General features: G+C 40.4%; 1 protein-coding gene across 5 annotated transcripts in view; it reads right to left on the bottom strand.

Moving 5' to 3' along the window:
• Positions 1-5,650, bottom strand: part of CNTN1 (contactin 1) — a 251,088-nt gene extending 245,438 nt beyond the window's left edge. The window contains exons 1-2 of one of the 5 annotated variants that reach the window (XM_050710809.1): positions 3,273-3,376; positions 1,573-1,815 (exon numbers count right to left, since the gene is read on the bottom strand). The gene's annotated coding sequence lies outside the window, so the exon portion shown is untranslated. Of the gene's footprint in view, positions 1-1,572; positions 1,816-3,272; positions 3,403-5,487 lie in introns of those variants that run through there. The other 4 variants (XM_035544261.2, XM_035544262.2, XM_050710799.1 and 1 more) reach the window with 4 other exon arrangements.
• Positions 5,651-19,646: the final 13,996 nt, after the last annotated feature.

Here is a 19,646-nt window from a genome sequence, read left to right as displayed (position 1 = left end):
GAACAATGGAGAAAAAAAAATAATAAAACAATCAACTATCTTCTTTCTTTCTTTCTTTACACCAAAGAGTCTAAAACACTTCAAAAAACATTAGTATATTTTGAAGCCATCAACGTAGGCATTGAATTAATGCATTTTTTCCTGCATCTCTAAAAATGGACCAAAAATTAACCAACTTCTAAGAGGAAAGTACTGTGCAGAAGAACATAAGAAACACTATGAGCTACAAAGAAGAGTAAAAGTTGAGACCAATACCTGGTAAAAGTGCTGAAAAGGTGCCTGCAGACTGAAGACACTAGACTGGACTGATTTAGGAAATCAAGAAGAGGAAGCTTTGGAGAATAAAGAAACATAAGCTGAAAGAATGTTAACAAGAAAAAAGCAAGGAGAGAAGGGACCGGCTGAGGAAAAAAAAAAAAAAAAAGACGACATATTTGGAACAGTCAAGACCAGCAGTAAGTAACAATTGCGATTTTGACTGGCTCCAGAAGGATAATGAGACTACTACTAGGAAACATGTATAAAGGATGACATGAGAAGGACTATGCTTGCAGAGGACTGGCAAAAGAGCCTTCCTGCACTATTAAAGATTCTCTCTAAAGCTCAGAACTGAATGAAGGACTCCAGTTTTTCACCCCTTCTCCACAATTAGAAATACCTGTAGAAACCTGTGACAAATTAACCCATTCTGCTTTATTACTGGTGCATTTAAGGGGAACTGCACTTTCATAATGCTATAATTTTTAGCTAAGAGCCTTTGCTCTTAGGAGAGCAAAATAGGAGATCCAAGTTCTCCTATCCTGTTGATAATCATTGTGGTCCGATACAGTAAGACAAGAAGAAATTTACTTTGAAAGCTGAAAATTTTCTAGGTTTTCTTGTTTTGTTTTTATTATTATTATTATTAACTTATTATTTTTATTTGCTTACATTTAATTTTCTCATTTTTAAGAAATATGAAAGAATATTATGAATGTTACTCGATCACTCAAAAAGTCATAAAGTGACAAACATGTTGCTTGTGCAACCTTAACTCATTTCCTTTGAGTGTGAACACTTTAATACAATATTTAAATAAACACATACAGTTTCTTCAAAGTTACCTTGCCTCAACCAGTGCACAGGATAAACATGCACAGAAGATGAAATAGGACTGAATGTAGGCAGGACTCTTGTTACCTGTTGAAAAGACAGGTATGTGTGTAGTGAATGCAGAGGGCTTGCAGAAAGAAAAAGGAGACAGACTATACTGCCATAAATGCACTGGCAGTTAAAGTCCTCCATGTTGTAGTCTCCTCCATCCCTCTTACCATCACACACACAATTTAAACCAAGATTCCCCCAGTTTGTAATTAACTGCGATTTCCCTTTTTCCCATCTGCTCTGCAGACACATTCAAATAGGTGTGGAGCACTCAGGACTGTTACTAAACACAGTGGCCCTTGTAACTTGAGCAAATACAGAAATACTGCTATTTAAAATGGTGGAAGTTTCAAATCGGACACCAGAAATGAGTGAATGCTTTTAACCTAACCCTCTCTGTGTTCATCATTTGTAAAAGTCTTGTCTCACCTTAGGTAGCATTTGATAAAGTAGAAACTGTCTGTGAGGCATTCTGATCACATAATGATAAGCACTTTAGCAAAGCCCATACAGATGTTATCAGTTCTGTCTTCAAAGCAGAGTTGAGATATGCGAAGAAGAAAATAAATCATGGGCTCACGTATCGATCAAGGAGAAAGAAAAACAAAAGCAAAATACTGAGCTGTGTTAAGTGAGCTCCATCCATCCCGTGCACTGAATGAGGCAGGGTTCCTGCAGAAAAAAAACAGTATGTGACCATGTAGTTAAGACTGTATCAGAGAGACATGCTCAAAAAGCTGCTTTTAAGTTATTTGTTTTGTTGTTAATAATGTAGGGTTTCTTCTTCAGAAGGTATGTAAGATCCTTTGAGGTCCTGTGAAACCAAGTTCTTGCATAACCATGCAGCTGTGTTGAGGTTGTAGCACTTTTTGGTGTCTGTCTGAAGTAAAACTGAAAATCTCTTGCTGGTTTACAAAAGCACTGTAGAGAATACAACACGGGAAAGGTCAGAAGTTTTTTGCTTAACTACTTATTTTTACCTTTTGCACAATTTAGGGATGGATATGGTATATGCTGTTCCTCTGTCAACTATCAAAAACACAAATACAAGATTTAAGCAACTGATGCTGATAGATGACATGTATTCAGAGACTAACAAATAAACATACAAAAGCTCTGTACTACCAACAGGCTTCTGCAGCATTACGGAAACTTCTTATCAGAGAACTTTTGGTCATTTGTTATTTATGCAAAATGGGCCAAAGCTCACTTCGACATAGACTTGTACAAGAGAGACGTGAAAAAGCTACTAATGATAAAAATGGAGAATTATTTAAACTTCGAGTCATTTCAGTATGCTTTCCATTGTGCTTACACAGTCTCAGGTCCTCTTATTCATTATTTTTACTGATTTAAGAGTAATTTCATACAACAGACTGACACGAAGTAACGTGTATCTCTGCACAGGTGGCTGCATTTTGGGGTTGTTTATTGCCCAAGCTGTACACACCTGTAATTACATAAGGGATTGTCGTCCAAACCCTAAGGCTCCCATTAAATATCTTTACAGCCCTTAATATAATAACCGATAAAACTGTTCTTCCTCCATGGGTCGTGGTTTATTTTCATTACCGCATGGTGCAGAGGTAGTTACCTGGGCAGGTGCGTGCCCCAGCAGGAGGGGGGGGGGGGGCGTTTTGGGGGACAGGTTGGGGCTCAGGAGGGTGTCCCTCGGGGGTCCAGGACCCCGCGGCTGCAGCTCGGCCCCCGGGGGGACATTTTGGGGAGCCCAGCACCGGCAGCACCCGCGAGCAGCGCTCCCGGCCCCGCCGCCGGCTGCGGCATCGCTGCCATTTGCAGCGAAGTGACACAGAAAAGGCACAGCGCGAGCGTTTTGCAAGGAGAACCGCACAATTAAGCAGCACGTTATCATCATTTTTTTTTACTGCAGGAAGGCGCAACGAGGGGAAAAAAAAAAAAAAAAAACACGTTAACCCACCGCACACACCCAGACGAGGCGGCTGCCGCCAGCCCTGAGACGCGACCCCTGCAGCAGCAGCAGCAGGGCTGGAGCGGAGCCTCCCTGCGGCACCCCGCGGCTGCGGCACCCCCGCACCCCGCCAGGTGACAGCCCTGGGGACCCCCCCGGCGGCATCGCTCCCGGCCCCGCCGGCCGAGCCGTGCCCTACCTGACAGCCGGGACGTCGCCCGGGGGCGTCCCGGGGGGCTGCGCTCGGCCCGGCTCGGCTCGGCTCGGCCCGGCTCGGCTCGGCTCGGAGCCCGCCTGACAGCCACCGCCCCCCCAGCCGGGGCCGAGTGGGGCGCGGGGAGCGGCGGCGGCTGATTGGCCGCGGGTGATGTCACTCGGGCGGGAGCGCGCGGCGGGGCGCCCCCCCCCCCTCACCTCAGTCGTGTCCACCCGCCCGTGTCATTCACAGACACCCGTGCCCCTGCTCACGCACCCGTGTCACCTCCTCACACACCCGTGTCCCCCTCACCACCACAACCCGTGTGTCCCCCCCCCCCCAACCTGCCCACCTCTCCCCGCACACACCACCTCCAAGCCATGAAATGGCGCGGGTTTGCTGGACCTCCTCTGTCTTACTATCAGTATGTCTTTTTATGGCAGAGGCTAGGTGTTTCTGAAGGGGCTGCCTGTCCCCACAGCCCCCCTGAGTTGCTGCAGAAATCAGAGTTTCCTGCTTCAGGGAAAGTGCGAGGACACGAGGGTGCTCTGTCCCAAAATAAGTGCGGGGCTTGCTGCATGGTGGAGGAGAGCAAGTGGGGGCGGAGGGCAAAGATGACCCATTGAGATGGGGAAGCGGCGAATTTTGTGACAGCCCTGCAGGAAGGGCTCGGGAGGGATGTTACAGAGAACCTGCAGCAGCAGGAGGCACAAGTTCCCAGGGTGCATGAAACAGCTTCTGGAGGGAACCGGGGCTGAAACTGGCCCCTTATGTATCTGCAGTGGTAGGTAACACCCTGTCTATAGCTGAGAGAGCACAAGCAGCAGTTGAACGCAATATCCGACCCATGTGGCGATAAGTACCAGAGAGTGGACAAATCCAGCCTGAGCACCCCACTGCTCCATGAACAACCCTTTCTGTTGGGACGAACACCAGAGGGCATCCGTTCTGCCCTAGGAGAAACCAGGTCTCTGCAGCAGAGGGGCATATGGAGTAGGTTTTTTGTGCAGCTTGAGGTAAGGAGGTGCCAGAGAAATTAAGGCAGGACTGCTTCACTCATAGCCATTGTCTCAGCTAGTTACTGCATGTCTGAAAGGATTTGAACTCAATCCCCTAAAGCAGAAGATACCACTGACCTTATGGCTTTACAGTCTGCAGATTACAGCAAATATCGTTATGACAATTAAAATGAGATCACGCTATCACAAGCACAGGGGGCAGAAGCTTGTTGTTCAAGGAACAGAACGATAGACCAGAAAAAAAAAAAAAAAAGAAAAAAAAAGATTCTCATTTAATCATTCCAGCGTTGGAGATTTAGGCCTGGTCTTTAAATCCCGTGTCTTAATCCAGTGATGAGCACTGGATGCGTACACAAACGTGCAAAGAGGAGGAGAGCTATCACTGGGGGTGTGCTCTGAAAGCAACAGGGACAGTGGTAAAATTTACATGCCAAAGAGCAACCAGGGTGGTACAATGGTGCAGAAAAAATGGGAAATAAAGAAGGGAAACAGGTTGAATTATACGTATTGGCAAACAGCATATAGTAACAGAACAGAAGGCATTTAAAATATTAATAAGCTTGAAACTGGCAGAGACTTGATCTGAACCGTGGATTTTAGATGCCTTAGCTGCTTCCTTACGATGAGGACCATAAAACTGTTTCAGCCCCTGGCACAGTTTAGAGCAGTCTCAGGACTGCTCCGAACGGTGCTTGATTCCAAAACCGCCTCAGGGTGCATTTTGCAGCTAGGAGCACTAAAACACAAAAGTCAACTTTACGATGAAGATTTGTTGAAAGGCGCGCCAGGCTGCTCCGCATGTCCTCGCAGATGTACGACACAGGCAGCTCTGTACTGCAGCAGTGCATTTAATATTTACCATACCCTCTGAAGGACGTTATTCCACAATGCTCAGTAAGTTTAGTTTCCGGTATTACTGCCAGAAGTTAAGATGGCTGTCGTACACATTTTGAGCCAGGGTAATTTTTTGCTTAAATATACCAGTGGGTGTCTCTGCACTGCACAGAACATCCCTGCCTCTCCCCTCGCTTGATTCCAACATCCCTCACTAGCGCCAGGCACTCAGCTATGCAAAGCAGGAACAGAAAACATGTGAAAAGCAGAAACATTGTGGATTCCGTACCCGGTGCATTTGTAATCATCAGCTGCCAGTTGCTCTGTTCCTACAATAAGTTTATATCTGTAGCTCGTACACATACCTTCATCCCTGGGTGGCCGATTCCTGAGAGGAATTTGCTTCCTGAAAAGAGGCAGAAGTCATTTAGGATCCAACCATCCGCAAGACGGAGGCATAGATGGAGCCAGCAGCTCCCACTGAGGAACAGCAGCCACTGACCTCACTTCATGTATCCTGCAGCAAACACTCATGGCATTCACCACAAGAGGAAGGGGTGGCGGGGGAATACGAAGCAAGGACAACAGCTTTCCGTTATTACAATAACAGGGAGACACAGGCCAGCATGAGCTTTGTGCACCCCTACCCAGTCTCAGCAATCTTTTAGAGGATTAATAAGATTAGAATTTCCAGTTGTTTTGCTAAGGGCTGTTTATTTCAAAAAGGGCTTTTCTTGTAAACATACAGAAATGACCATATGCTGCTCCACACTGCAGTACTGCCTTGGACTACTACTAAAAGAAAAAAAAAATGAAAATCATGTTCCTACTGGCAATTTTGCAAAAAGGAACAATTAATTTGCCCTTTGGCTATGCTGCTGTGGGGCAGTTAAAGGTAGTGCATTAAAATGTCTTAAGAGTGGTCTCTTATAAATACCTTGCCACAGCTACGAAGGCTAACAGTGTAATACATCCAAAAATCCGTGGTTATTCTTTTTTTTTTTTTTTCCCTTATTGAATTTCAGATGTATATTTGCAGATATAATTTGAACTCTGACCACCTCTAAGCCTATCGCCCATAAAGCTGATCATGCAAGTTCCTTTTGATTGCTCCCAAATGGTGCAAAGAATTTCCCATGGTATTAAAAATTTTGAAATGAAAGTAAAAACTTTAGTCAGCCACCACTGAGCTGAACAATACTCCTGTTGAATTCCAAACTCTCCAAAGCGAGTGAAGGATGTCAGAAAGGTAATTTTATTTATAGGCTTTAAAATATAGCATATGGCAAAACCTACAGTTCAAAATAGCTTCTGTATCTATTTTCAATGCCTTTGGCTTTAATCATTCAGGCTATTATGTCCTGTGCTTGATCTCTTTTGTGACTCAAATGTTTCTGGAAAATGATTCAGACAGTTTTGAGGATGTCGAAGGGCAAGATTAGGTAATTTTAATGAGAAACAACTAATCTAACCATGTCTTTCAATGGGAATACTGTCCCTATATCCCTCCACAGGAGGGATAGGGATTTGAGATCTGTCAAAAAAAAAAAAAGCTACCTTGGAGCTCGGACGGAATTTTTGATACAAACAAAACTATTTTTATCTAATGAAGAACTGGAACAGGAGGGAAATTGAGAGGATGACATGAGAGTGCAGTTACACTCTTGATCACTGACTGGTACTGTGAGCTCTAGATGCCATTCCTTTTGGACTTCAGGTTACTCTGCAGTACGCTGAGGGTTGGTTGAGAACCAGTCACATCGGATCGAGTGCATATAAAATGAGCTGTTCCTCTCAACAGGCAGATCTCCACTTTCCCTTGAATCTAGCTCCATGGATTACTGTGTTTAACTTCTCCATAAAACTGTTTCTCTATAAGCTATTACCAGGATTTCAAGTTTGTAGCACTGGAGACAGTGAATTGTGTCCCTTCAGAGAAGCAGAAGTTGCCCCAAGTCTTGTCAGAGTCAAAAATACAATCTCTCATCAGCCCATATTCCACTGATGCACGTGCCTAGATGCATATTGCTGCTTACACTCACATACTACAGCATTTCCATAGTAAAACAAAGGAGAATAACAAAATTAATTAAAAAAAAAGAAAAGTGGTCCTATATTAGCTGTTTCTCATACAAGATAATACCTATTAATGCCAACAGTTACTAATTTAGCCCTAGTGAGAGACAATCATGAATATAAAATTCTTAGGTTACTGACAGTCCTACACATTCAGAAGAGATTTCAATTTTCCTCAGGTATACATACATCTGCAGACATAAATACTATGAAAAAAGATAGTAGTAATTACTGAAGTTGCAAGTCAAACACTTTAGGAATTAGCATTACCTTAGTTTTATCACCCTTCTCTTATGCTTTACCCGAGTCTTCACACGAACTCAGTATTTTTTTTCTACAAATTCCTGTCTCATTAAGTACCCAAGGTGAATATATACAACATCTGTTTGATATTTTTTTCTGTTTTTTGCCAATGAAAACTTATCTTGCAATAACACAAGTAGGAAATATTGCTGTTCTTTCAGCAACATTTTTAGGGAATTATGTAACACATATCTGTATGTTACTTTTTACTTGTTTTTGTAATAAAGTATTAATTGGATATGAAAAGAAAATATCAATTTACTTCAAAGGAGAATTGTTGTGCAGTAGGGTTCAACATACCTGTAAAGGCTGAAAGATGCTCCAGATTTCTGAAGATTATTGAACTATTCTTTGATGATATTTTCAGAAGCTCTTTTAGAAGGAGCATTTCTGGTGGGAGAAGACTCTCAGTATTTGGATATTAGCTACTTAGCACTTGCTGTTAGATACTTCCCACTAAGGTGTGGCAGACACCTCTTGGACTTTCAGTGTATTTATTTTACTCTCACTAGCCTGCTAGTCATCACATATCAGCAACATAGGGTTTAACCTCCATGGTTTCCTAAATCTAACCTGAAATCGGTCAGACAGGACAAAGTACAGAAGCAGAAGCAGGCAGTCCCTGATTATGGGAGAAAAAGGTTAGTGCTAAAAATCATATGGCTATTCTCATCTGTGCTGTTGGTTGCCATCAAGGTCAGTGATTACCGGCTTCCTTGTCATTATTGCCCTTGTCTTCAGCTGGGGAATATTGGCATGTCCATGTTGGGGCTGGTGCGTTGCAGTGCTTGCAAAGCTCCCATGAGAAGATGCAAAGTTGTTATAAAAAACAACTACAATATCACGTTGGTGATTAAAGACCAGGTTCACTGCCTGCTAGCACAACCCTGACATATTTGCCTGATGATCATCAGTAGAGGAGTTAGGCTGTATCAGAACAATGTACTGGTATTAAGGTATTTAGAGTAGCATCAAAATACATCCATTAAGACTACCATAATCATCAGTTAGTTTTTATTCCTATTTCATGAGCAGAATAATGCAATTTAATCATAACTCTCTAGCTATATCTTTATTTTCTTAGTATCCTCTCCTAGGTGACCTAATCCGAGGTTCATCACTTGTCCTATACCTAGTACAATTTTTCCTTCCTTCTGTCCTAATAAGAGTGTATGTTGTGAGAATGCCTTATCATGCTTTTATGTGATCAATATACCTTCTCCAAAGCTCATGCTCAAGTCCTACAGCTACAGCCTAAGTCACGCAGGTATTTGCCACATACCTACTAGTACTAATGGCAATGCTAAAATCCTCCAATCTCCACAGGTGAAATCTGTATGTTTGCCTAACCTTAACTATGTGTGGATATAGATAAACATAGATCAGACACAGGCACACACACACGCGTACCCCTATGGACAAATTAATTTAGAACAGATTTACAGATTTCATTAAAAAAAAAAAAAAAAAAAGTTCTGTGTTCTAATTTTCATCCAATACAGTCTTTAATCTTCTCAGCAATGTGCAGCTAAACTTAATTTAAAGAATTCTGATGAGACTGACATAAATTCATTGCCCAGCAGTTGAGATCACCTAGAAAAGGCTAATCTTTAAACTACAAAGACCAGGAACCTCCACATCAAAAGATTATACATTTTTCACTCGGGCTTTTTCAAGCAAGATGTTAAAGGACACAAAAGTAAAGAAATAAAGACAGGGAGATGTAATAACATGCATACTTTAAAAGGCTCATCTATCTTTTAAAATTTCTTCACCCTCTTTACTATTTTTAATACATTTACAAATAATTTTGCTGAATTTATTTTAATTAATTAACTTGGTTCAAAAAAAAAAAAGCATTAATTGAAAACTTGAAGAGATAGAAATAACTAATAATGAGAAAACATTGTAGGTAATCAACTAATTCCTGTGCTTCAAAACCACTTCTTTTACTTGTTGTCCGGGGTAAATATCACTAACTCAACTTTTGAACATTCTGGTTCTCTGTTCCAGCATTTGAAATATTATTGGGCTTTAGAGTCCATTTGCTTATATATATGTACAAATACATACATACATATATATGCATATATATATGACTTAACTACTAACACATTTTGAACAGGATTTATGAACTACTGTGCCAAATCAGACAAGCCATCCATCCGGGAGTAGCTCATGCTCTTTGTTAATAGCTTCATTTTATTAAACATCAGCAAATTAAAACTTTGAAGCAAGCTCTTTTGTGCATGTGGCTTTTGTGTTTCGTGGGAGATGGAAGCCTTCGGAGGGCAGTCTACCTCCCCTTGTCCCAAATTCAAATTATTTTAGGACAGGATACTCGCCCTCTGGAAGTTCCCATTTCTTTCCCATGATGAAATTTAGTTGCTTAGCTGAGATGACTTCCCTAGAGTTAGATGAGTTGTGGGTTACACCTTCTGAGTGGCTGAGATATCAAATTTCCTGTACATTTCACTAGAATATTTTTATATGTCACGATATTAAACAATTTGCACTCATAAAGACAGAATTTAGGGGGCCAATGGTACCCTAAGTATCATCATTTATTAAAAGCAATTATTAAGTTTAGTAAGAAGGACAGTTTTATACGAAAGTCATGTATTGTAGCTGTAAATTAACTAAATATATATTCCTGTTACCTGTAGACATCTATGAAAGGTAACTTTTTAATCCCATGAGAAATGTTAGCTGTGAATTAGAAGAGATTACCGTTGAGAAAGATACTGAAATGTTCTTAAAAACTTTGATTATGTGAAAAATTAATTGACATTTATAAAGCTCTTTCTGAAACTACTATCGTAATAGTTGTGGTCTGTTTTGCATGATGTGCTCTAAATTTTCAAGTTTCATGTTTTAACCTTAGGAAACATGTTAAAATATTTCCCCATTTTCAATGGTAGAAGATGGAGCTGCCAGGGTTTCCACCAGGAAAAATGACACACCTGTCATGAGCCAGCATTGTGCCCTTGTAACAAAGAGGCATCTGGGTCTGCATTAGAAGTGTTGCCTTGTATGAGAGTGTCCCTTTAGAAGTCCTAAATTCAACGTAATCTGCTTCCAGGATAACCTGTTAAATTTATCCCAAAGAAAAATCTGCCTCAAGTGCTGTAGAATTAGTGTGGAACTAATTCAAAACTGAGATATTTCATGGAGTGAAACATGGGGACAACAGCCTAGTTTTATAAGGTCCAGTCTGCTCAGTGCATAAACCATGCCAAATGCATATCTGAGATTCTCTCCACCACTACCTGGTTTTGTGCTTACATGCTGCTGCTTGCATGCTTTTATTCTTGATTAATAGTTAACCCTGACAAACCAAAGCCAATAAAAACACAACAGAAATGAAAATTCTAAGACAAATTCCGTGTTATCTTTATAATATTTCATTTAATTTCACCACAGCTGTAAAAATAAGTGAAGTCAGATGTTACAGCTCCTGTGAGGTTAGTATTTGTTTCTTGCTGGTTTGATGCTTTTTCCATTTAACAGATGCTGTACCTCGGGGGGAGGGGGGGGGGGATGACAATTGCAGTTTATAATTAATGCCTATTTAGTTTTTAGTTCCTAATATTTTAGTGACTAAACACAACAATAATTACACTGCAGTGCATGCAATTCCTCTGTTAAAAGGCTAGTTTAGAAAAAGAAATTTCTAAATTAATTTCAGGCTAATATCCATCTGCGTTTTTCCATCCAGTGACACTCCGTTGGAAAATACAGAAAGAGTTCTATACCGTGACCAGAACTTGCAGGTCTCAGTCTTGGATGAGTGACATAATTTCTTCTTCTTCATATCTCTCCCATTAAATCTTCATTTATTTCTGCAGAGCTTTGGTTAGAGACTCTTAATCCTGCTGGGATTTAAGTACTGAATGTAACTGGAGTTAACTTATTGAATGTAACTAGATTTGATAAAATATGTACTTCCTAGAGAAAACTTAAAAGCCAAGGAATGTAGATTATTCGGATTCAGTAAGAAGGTATGAGTTTTGAGGACATGGGTCTAGGGTATCTCTGGTCCTTGCACCTAACTCTGAAATGAGTCAGGTGGCACTTAAGTCCTTTTGTTAAACTACCTGTCTGCTTCTCTGTAGATATGTCAAGAACAAATTGTATCAGACCAGGCTAATCTCTTACACAACAACCTAGCAGATAAAAGGCAGCAGATGTCAAATACTAGGAATTTTTAAGGTTTCATGTAACAGACCCAGAGCAAATTGGGAAAGATGGCTTAGATAAAAATGCTATTGTCAAACTAAAAAAAAAAAAAAAAAAAAAAAAAAACGTTGGAAAGGCATATTTTGGGTAATTGGCACTGACTCAGGGTCAAAATGGAGAGTTGCACTGAGAGATGTTTATCAAGGGCCTGTCCTGGAATGGTATAGTTCAAGATGTATGAACTACCGTCTACGCTGTTGACAGGGTGAAAGAAGAGACCACATGGCCTACTCAATTCCAAGATAGTCTAGATGGAAGAGAGCTAGCTTGCCAGTGGATGAGTTTTAGTTCAAAAAGGAGTCTTGACAAGTGGAGATTCAGTCTCAGAAAGGTACTGTACACTGACAAATGCAAACTAGTGCATATGCAGAGAAGGAAATTGATGGGCTGTGATGGTGTACTCACCTCCCCAACCTCCCTGCTTAAGCAAAGGATCAGGATCCAGCCTAAGCAGATAACCATCACTGGCAGTCAGGAAGGATGTGTCTGGTTGTGATGGCTCTATCCTGCATTTGGGGGAGAGAGAAGACAAATAGCTAAGGGCTAATTTGAGCAATGCACACACACACACACACACACACACACACACAGGAACCACAGGGATGGCCAAGTTTGGAAGAAAGTCCAACTCAAGCCAAACTTAGAAGAAACTAATATCTGTATGCAAATGTTATCATAAGTTAACCATTTTACGCCATAAATAGTGAGCAGCCCAGGAGCCCTTTGAGATCTCCTGACACAACAGCAGGCTGCACACTGGGACTTCCTCTTGGGAAGGGACCTTCCCAGGGTTACCTCTGGAGATTGAGAAGACCCATATCGCTACAGGTAAGCGGACTGGGAAAGAAACAGCATGCTAATGTGCTGTAATGGTGCTTTGTGATCACACTTTATAATCTCAGCTAAGTAGCATAAAGGATTCATGTAATGCATATAATCCTTTAGACTTAAACCGTTGACCAACTCTGGGACTGGGAGTGGATTCACTCACACTTAGGCTCCTTACTGCCTCAGTTTAAGGGGTTTAGAAAGCAAGAGGGTCTACTCTGAACCTTGCAACACAACAGGAGGGTTTCCTTGATGTAATGTCGCCTAACCCAGCTTCTTATGTAGTCTCTGTGTAGTATATAATGCCTTTTAGTCTTTGAGTATTGTATAGAATCTCTTATATAGTGTGTAATTGAGTGTATCTTCCAATTATAATCAGGTGTGCTTTGCCATCATTGAACTTGTTTAAACTTTGCTATCAATAAATCATATTGCTGTTTCTCTTTTGAGAGTGATATGCATGTCATTCCTTTCTCCCTCCATGACACTGGCTCAGGAGCTGTCCTGTAGGAAAGGATTAATATAGATTACTCAGGACGATTTCCAAGTGTTGTATTTCTGCAAGAACAACAAACTTCAACCCATCACTTAAAAAGAGCAAGATAAAGCTGCAGAATGCATGAGCTGGTCCATGCACCTTACTCAGGTCTGGCAAAGCCTTGCTACAATATTGTGTCCAGTTTTGGACATGACGGCAGAAGGATGTGGAGCAAAGTTGGACAGAAATGAGACGCATGCTGAGAAAAGTCACAGTGCCATATGGAAAAATTGGACAAAACAAGGTTGTGTAGCCTAGAGGGAAGGCAACTAGATGGTCACATGATAGCAATCAAGTAAATAAAGAGAAAGAGGTTCATCTGCTCTTCAAGTCCATAGCAGAGAAGACAAAAAATAATGGTTGTAAATTATAACAAGCAAGCGGCAGCTTAGGTACTCGTGGTTTGAAGTCTCCAACTTGGGAACTTTTTTAAAGCAACAATAATCTCACTGAAGATGATCTTACCTCAGGAATTTGGCTGCACTAGGTGATCTCTTTAAAGCCCCTTCAGTCCTGTAATTGGTTTATTGACATATAAATCCCAACTAGACTGGTTTCATGTAGTGAAGGCCTCAAATAATAACAAAACCTATTCTTGAATGTCTTCAGTATTTTTTTAGGTTATCCAGACCATAACAATGTTATTTCCTGAAGCTGTAAAAAATATTGTGCCTGTATTATTCTGCATTAACTGAATGATAATGCAAATACTTGCTGCTTCCAGTCAGAAAGTATTGCAATATAGGCAGTAGTTTCTTCATTTATTGCTCTTCCTGGGAACCTGTTCAGCTGTAGCATAATTTGCCAATTATGAAACAGAGGGAACTACTGAAAATTGAAAGGCAGTGGCCAGCTTCATCTCACCTTCCCATGCCTCCAGTATGAACATCTACAACTACACCACTCATGCTGATCTCCATTCATAGTGAACAGAGAAAACCAGGCAATTTTAGGATGCAATTTATTTGACTTACTTTAGATGTCTATATTAAGGTGAGATGAACAGAAGTGCTTCTTTCTCTCCACTGATTAGACACAGGCAGGCTGGATGAATAGCTCAAACTGGGAAATCTGCATGGCAAATAACCTTATCTTCTCAGATAAACTCTACCTGGTGTTTCAGTTTCAGAGTGCACCAGTATCCACATCAGAGTACGAGATACACAACAGTGCTGACAGCTTTTTGAAATAGAAGGTAGAAGGGGGAAGACTTCACCACATCTCTCAATTAATTCCTATAACTGTTAACAGCAGATAAAACTAGGAGGTGGGAAAGAAGCACGATCATGCAAATTACACTAAAAATAGAGAATTATTATGTAAAATCAGGGCCAATATCTTTTAGCTGAAGAGCCTATTGATTAAAACTGCTTTGTACATGACTGCAGTGCACTGATGCTTATTTTAGATTAGAACTACCACTACCACTGAAAAGCTCAGTATTTCTTTCCTTAGGCACTCCAGATGAAATGAAAGATCAGGTTCATTCTATGTCTAGGGTTACATACTCATGATCAGATTATTATAGTTTCATTCATTAAAAAAAAAAAAAAAAAAAAAGATTTAAAAGGTAGGAGCACTTCATCTCACTTGCAGCTAAAAAATGGTAGCCTTTTGCTATTCCAGTATATTCAGTAAAACTGTATTTTGTAGTTGAAAGTGAGTAGAATTCATGCTCTAGCCCCATTCTTTGGGTTTTTCTTCTTTTCTTCTGGCCTCAACAACTGTGTTAAGTAAAATAAAATTGAAATCTTACCGAAAATATACATGGTATTACCAGTGCCTCCTTAGAAGGACCTGGCATCCTGACTGGTTCAGTAGTCCCTGGTTCTTCCACCTCGCCTCTCCCTCCTCTTCTTACCTCCTCCTTTTTCAGCATTTTCCCCCAGTTTATTTCAGCCTCCTTATATCTATTATAGTTTTCTGTTCTGGGATTGCCTATGACGGTCAGACCCCATGCAAATGGCCGCAGTGCATGAACCCAATTAGCAGAAACATTTAATTTTTAGTTTCTACTGTGAAAGTTTCTTTCCATAGAGCCATCACCCTCAGACAATCACTTGCAGGAGAAAAATAGAAGAAAACTCTTAGCTCTGGGGTTTCTAGAGACAAAGTTTTCTCAAGTGCATAAACAGTCTATTTTTGTTTGATTATTTGAAGATCCTGAATGCAGAAGCAGGTCAATACTTCCAAAGACCATCCACTAGACATGTTCTCCCTTGACCCTGAAAATATACACAGCATCAGACTGCGTTTCTTTAAGCTTTCCACAAAATCCATTGTTTACACACTAGTTTGTATATAAAACAGAACAAGTACCCTGATGAAGCAACTAGGGATTACAAGATTTCTGAGAATTCAGTGTTACTCAGATACATTGAAGCTCTGAAAAATCAAGCTCAGGAACATTTTTCTGAATAGCAGGGATTATGCAGCAGTCCCTAGAGCTTCATTATGAGCATGTTTTTAAATAGCCCAATGGGACTTGTGGTGAGGCAAAAAAGACTGTGTAAATGGAAAAGAGTTATTAGTTAATTCCACTCCTTTTATAACAACTACAAAACATCCCCATCCTCAACCACGATATTTTGAATCTGCAACAAAAGTTTCCATAGATCTTCCAAGGAAAACACAATATTCTTGCTCAAGGGGGGAAAAAATCTTATAAACTTGATGCCTTGTAAAAAAATATTAAACACTTCTGCACTGTGGAGTGTTTGTAAATATGGCGTGCAACTCTGTTGCATTTGGGCTGGACAATTACATGCGTATATTCACTGAACATCATCAGCTTATTTTAAACAATAATACACTGAGTGCGTATTGCTGAAATGCATCATAAATAAACGTGTTAGTTTTCCCTAAAGTAAACTGCTAAGCACTGAAATTCATAAATTCCTAGAGAAATTTATTTTTTCTAAGTCACCTTCCTGTCATTGTCACCCAAAGACAGATTGAAAAAACCCTTACAAAGGCCTGCCATCACTGACGCAGTCAATGAAACGTGGAGAAGTTTGCTGGATCAAGCTCTTAATTTCCTCTTTAGCATTTTAGATATCATAGCAAAAATGTTTCATCAATATTTTGTGTGCATATTTACTTATTTTCTGGTGACCTGCACGTAACTGGTGTATTCCAGGTTGCATTCCTTGAAATTGCATTATAAATAAACCATATAGACACAAAAGGCTAAGTGCCCAGGTGGGTAAATAAGCAGATTCAGGAATTCTACATGGTTATCACTCTCTGGAGTTCACCCTGGATGAAGATGCATCTCCTTGCTATGGTGTAAATTGTCTTCTACAAAGAAACAGGTCCTCCATGGCAGAGAATACAAATAGCTATGGGATATTCATAATGCAGTAGAAATATGTTTGCAAAACAAAACAAATAAAAGATCAGAGAAAAGAATGAATGCAAATCAGAAAGGGATGCGATAGTAGGTGCTGTGTGTCCGCCACAACTGCACTGAGGGCTTTTAAATTTGCAACGCTAGGTTTCAGATGCCATCAGTGACACCGTCATGCTGTTAAGCGATAGTTTTCAACAGACAAAATATGACCCCAAAAGTTGCAGCTATACTCCAGAAAGGCTCCTTCCAGACCTGAATCCAGTAAACTCTAAAAGATGGAATCGCAAGCAGTGACTGCATGGCAAATGAGAGTTTGAATGCCATATATAAAACAACCAAACCAAACCAAACCAAAACAAAACAAAAAAGACTTGCATTGGGTTAAAAAAAAAAAGTCCAATAAAATAAGGGTTAGTCAACAATCTTTTCTGATCTCTATACTGATAGCAAAGCTAGAAAAAAAAATGGAGCAAAGTAAGGTAAGAATTTTCAGCTTGCAGCTGCTAAACCCCAGCTGCACACACCTCATGTGGCAGCCCACATGCTATTCCTGCTGCTTTCCAGAGGACGCACCTGGTGATCTGACCTTTCAGGGAGATAACAGGGAAGGAATGCCTTGTTTCCTGCTTGACCAAGAGGCAGGTAAAAATGCTGGAAATTGCCTAAGGCAATCATTGTACCCCAAACAGAAATGAGCAGCCTCAATGTGGCTCTGCTACTGGAACTGAGAAAAGTAAATCCAATCGCTGCAGCATACTGCTCCCCGTGCAATAACACTTACCCTTTTTACAGGTGTGGCTAGTGGACTGACTTTGTTAGAAATGTCAACTTACACTTTCCATTAGGAAATTTTGTTCACAATTTTTGAAACTCTTTTTTTTTTTTTTCCAGGTATATGGATTGACATTTTCCATGCCCAAATGCCCAGAATGCAGACTTTGATGAATCCCTAACATGCTGATGTTTCTCATCAGAAACATGAGGACTCCACCGCTTAGACAAGGACTTTTCATTTAATGGGAAGGTAGTTTTTGCACTGTTAATCCTGTCCTGTTGCCTCAAACTCAGGCAAACTGGCTGCCCAAGTGAATAAAGACAGCTGATGTTTTACATGTTACAAGTGCAATGTGTCAGGATGCAATAAGCATGAATGAGACTTTCAGAATATATTGAGGCAAATAAACTAAATGTGCCTGATCCCTGGTACAGAGACCAGCTGGCCTGGCATTGCTCATGTCATTATTATATTATCTTGCTCCTTACAGCAGGGGGACTTCATTGCAACTGTCTGCTAGAAAAGGTCCCTGGCTGGGCTAATTTCCAAGCTGTGCCAGTGAATAGTCTGTGAGAATGTTAGCTGGCCAAGGTCAAAACTGTCATCACCGTTAATTTATTAGTATAGCTTTAACCGCACAGTTCCTCATCCCATGTGCTATCTTCACGTACAAATGCACTTCATACTCTCACTGTTCCTAACACAACTGAGCTGCGTGAGCTGTACTGACCATATAGGTTGGCCTGGACTTGCCAGTGGAAAGCTGAACTTTCCTTGAGATGGCTCCTTTTGCCCAACCTTAGAAAACCCTTCTCCCCACTTGAGGTCCTGGCATTGTGCTAGAAGCAGCCTGACTTGGTGCCTGCTGAATTTGGTGTGCTGAGCAAGGTGGTGATGGACCAGAGAAAGCAAAGGAAAACATGGGAGCACCATGTCTGGAGCTGCTGGAGAGATGAGGAATATCCAGGTAGGGGAGCCCACATCAGATGGACACAACTGGTTGAGGTCCAATGAGCTGCATTCCCTATTAACTAGCACTGACCCATCCCCAGAGTATCTCCATGATGCTACTCTGCATGCTCAGTGAGACATCATCGTAGTGGAAAACATAATCTCTGGCCATATTATCAATTACAATTATAATTATATAATTCACATATTATAATTCATGCCTATTATAATACATGACTAAAAAGAGCAAATTAAGGTTAAACAGAAAGGCTTGATTTTACCACCTTGTAGCTTTTAATGTTTGTCTTTCCAACATATTAGGGTACTTTTAAAACAGAGCTTCTGATTTATTTGTCATTTAAGATAAAATGTATGCAAATGTATTTATCCTTTCTCTGTACAGGGATGCCATGAACATCCTGGGCACTATGGCAAGCAAAAAATCTCTAGAAAATGTCATTTAGAAATAGAAAACTTATCTAACAATATTTGCAGTTAAATAAACAGCTTTGCTTCTCTGTAAGATTCCAATAGGCCATTCTTTGTGCAGAATTTTTGGATGATGGAATATGTGTACCTGTTAACATTACAATATCATAGCCACAGTAATGAGCTGCTGAGCAGTGTTTTGCCACATTGAAAAAACGGTCAAATGGTCAAAATGGTCAAAAAACCAATTTTTTGGTCAAATCAGTTCAAAACTTTGTGAAGTTTTAAATATGGAAATACAAGAGATGATCTCTAATGTGCTCAGAAAATACAAATGACATTCGGACCTCTTTAAAATGTTGACTAAATCAGATGTACTATAAACCAATTAATATAGTCTAACCTTCTTTTTGCAGCAGGGATATATGAAATATTCACAGATAATAGGTCAGACGCGGAGACTTAAAAGGAAACAACCTTTTAATACAGAGCTTACATTAAGTTTAGTGTATTCATCTGACCCCGTATTCTAGTTACAAGATTTGGCAGCACAATATGTGCTCATTCTGTCACACCAGTTCAAAATCCACTTGTTTGACATTGGTCATTAATGTATCTCAAAAAAAAAAAAAAAAAAAAAGCTAACACAAGATTAAAAATCGGGTCAAAATCAGGATGATTACATTTTTTGTCACATCTGGCATACAGTAATTATTTCGGTGTCTTATAATGCAAGTGACCAAGCCCATAAGAATTGGATTATCCATGCACGTATCATGAGGCAAATCCAGACACTTCCTGACTAATAAAATCTGTTCTTTCATCTCCCAAGAACATGCTGCACACTCTCCATTACTCCACGTGCTCTTTGGTATATTTTAGAGCCGATGAAATTGCAATGCCACTGTGAGGACATGCTTTCACATCACTAGCAGCAGGCTCCACTGCTGTCTCCTGACCTTTGTTCTCCTTGAACCACTTGGACACGTTGGCCCATGTGCAGTTTGGGCAGACAGCAGACTAACGTGAGTTT

Source organism: Cygnus atratus, chromosome 1 (genome assembly GCF_013377495.2).
Source record: "Cygnus atratus isolate AKBS03 ecotype Queensland, Australia chromosome 1, CAtr_DNAZoo_HiC_assembly, whole genome shotgun sequence".
Classification (NCBI taxonomy): Eukaryota; Metazoa; Chordata; class Aves; order Anseriformes; family Anatidae; genus Cygnus; species Cygnus atratus.
The sequence above is the reverse complement of the archived record's forward strand: the minus strand, read 5'-3'. Positions and strand labels throughout refer to the sequence as shown.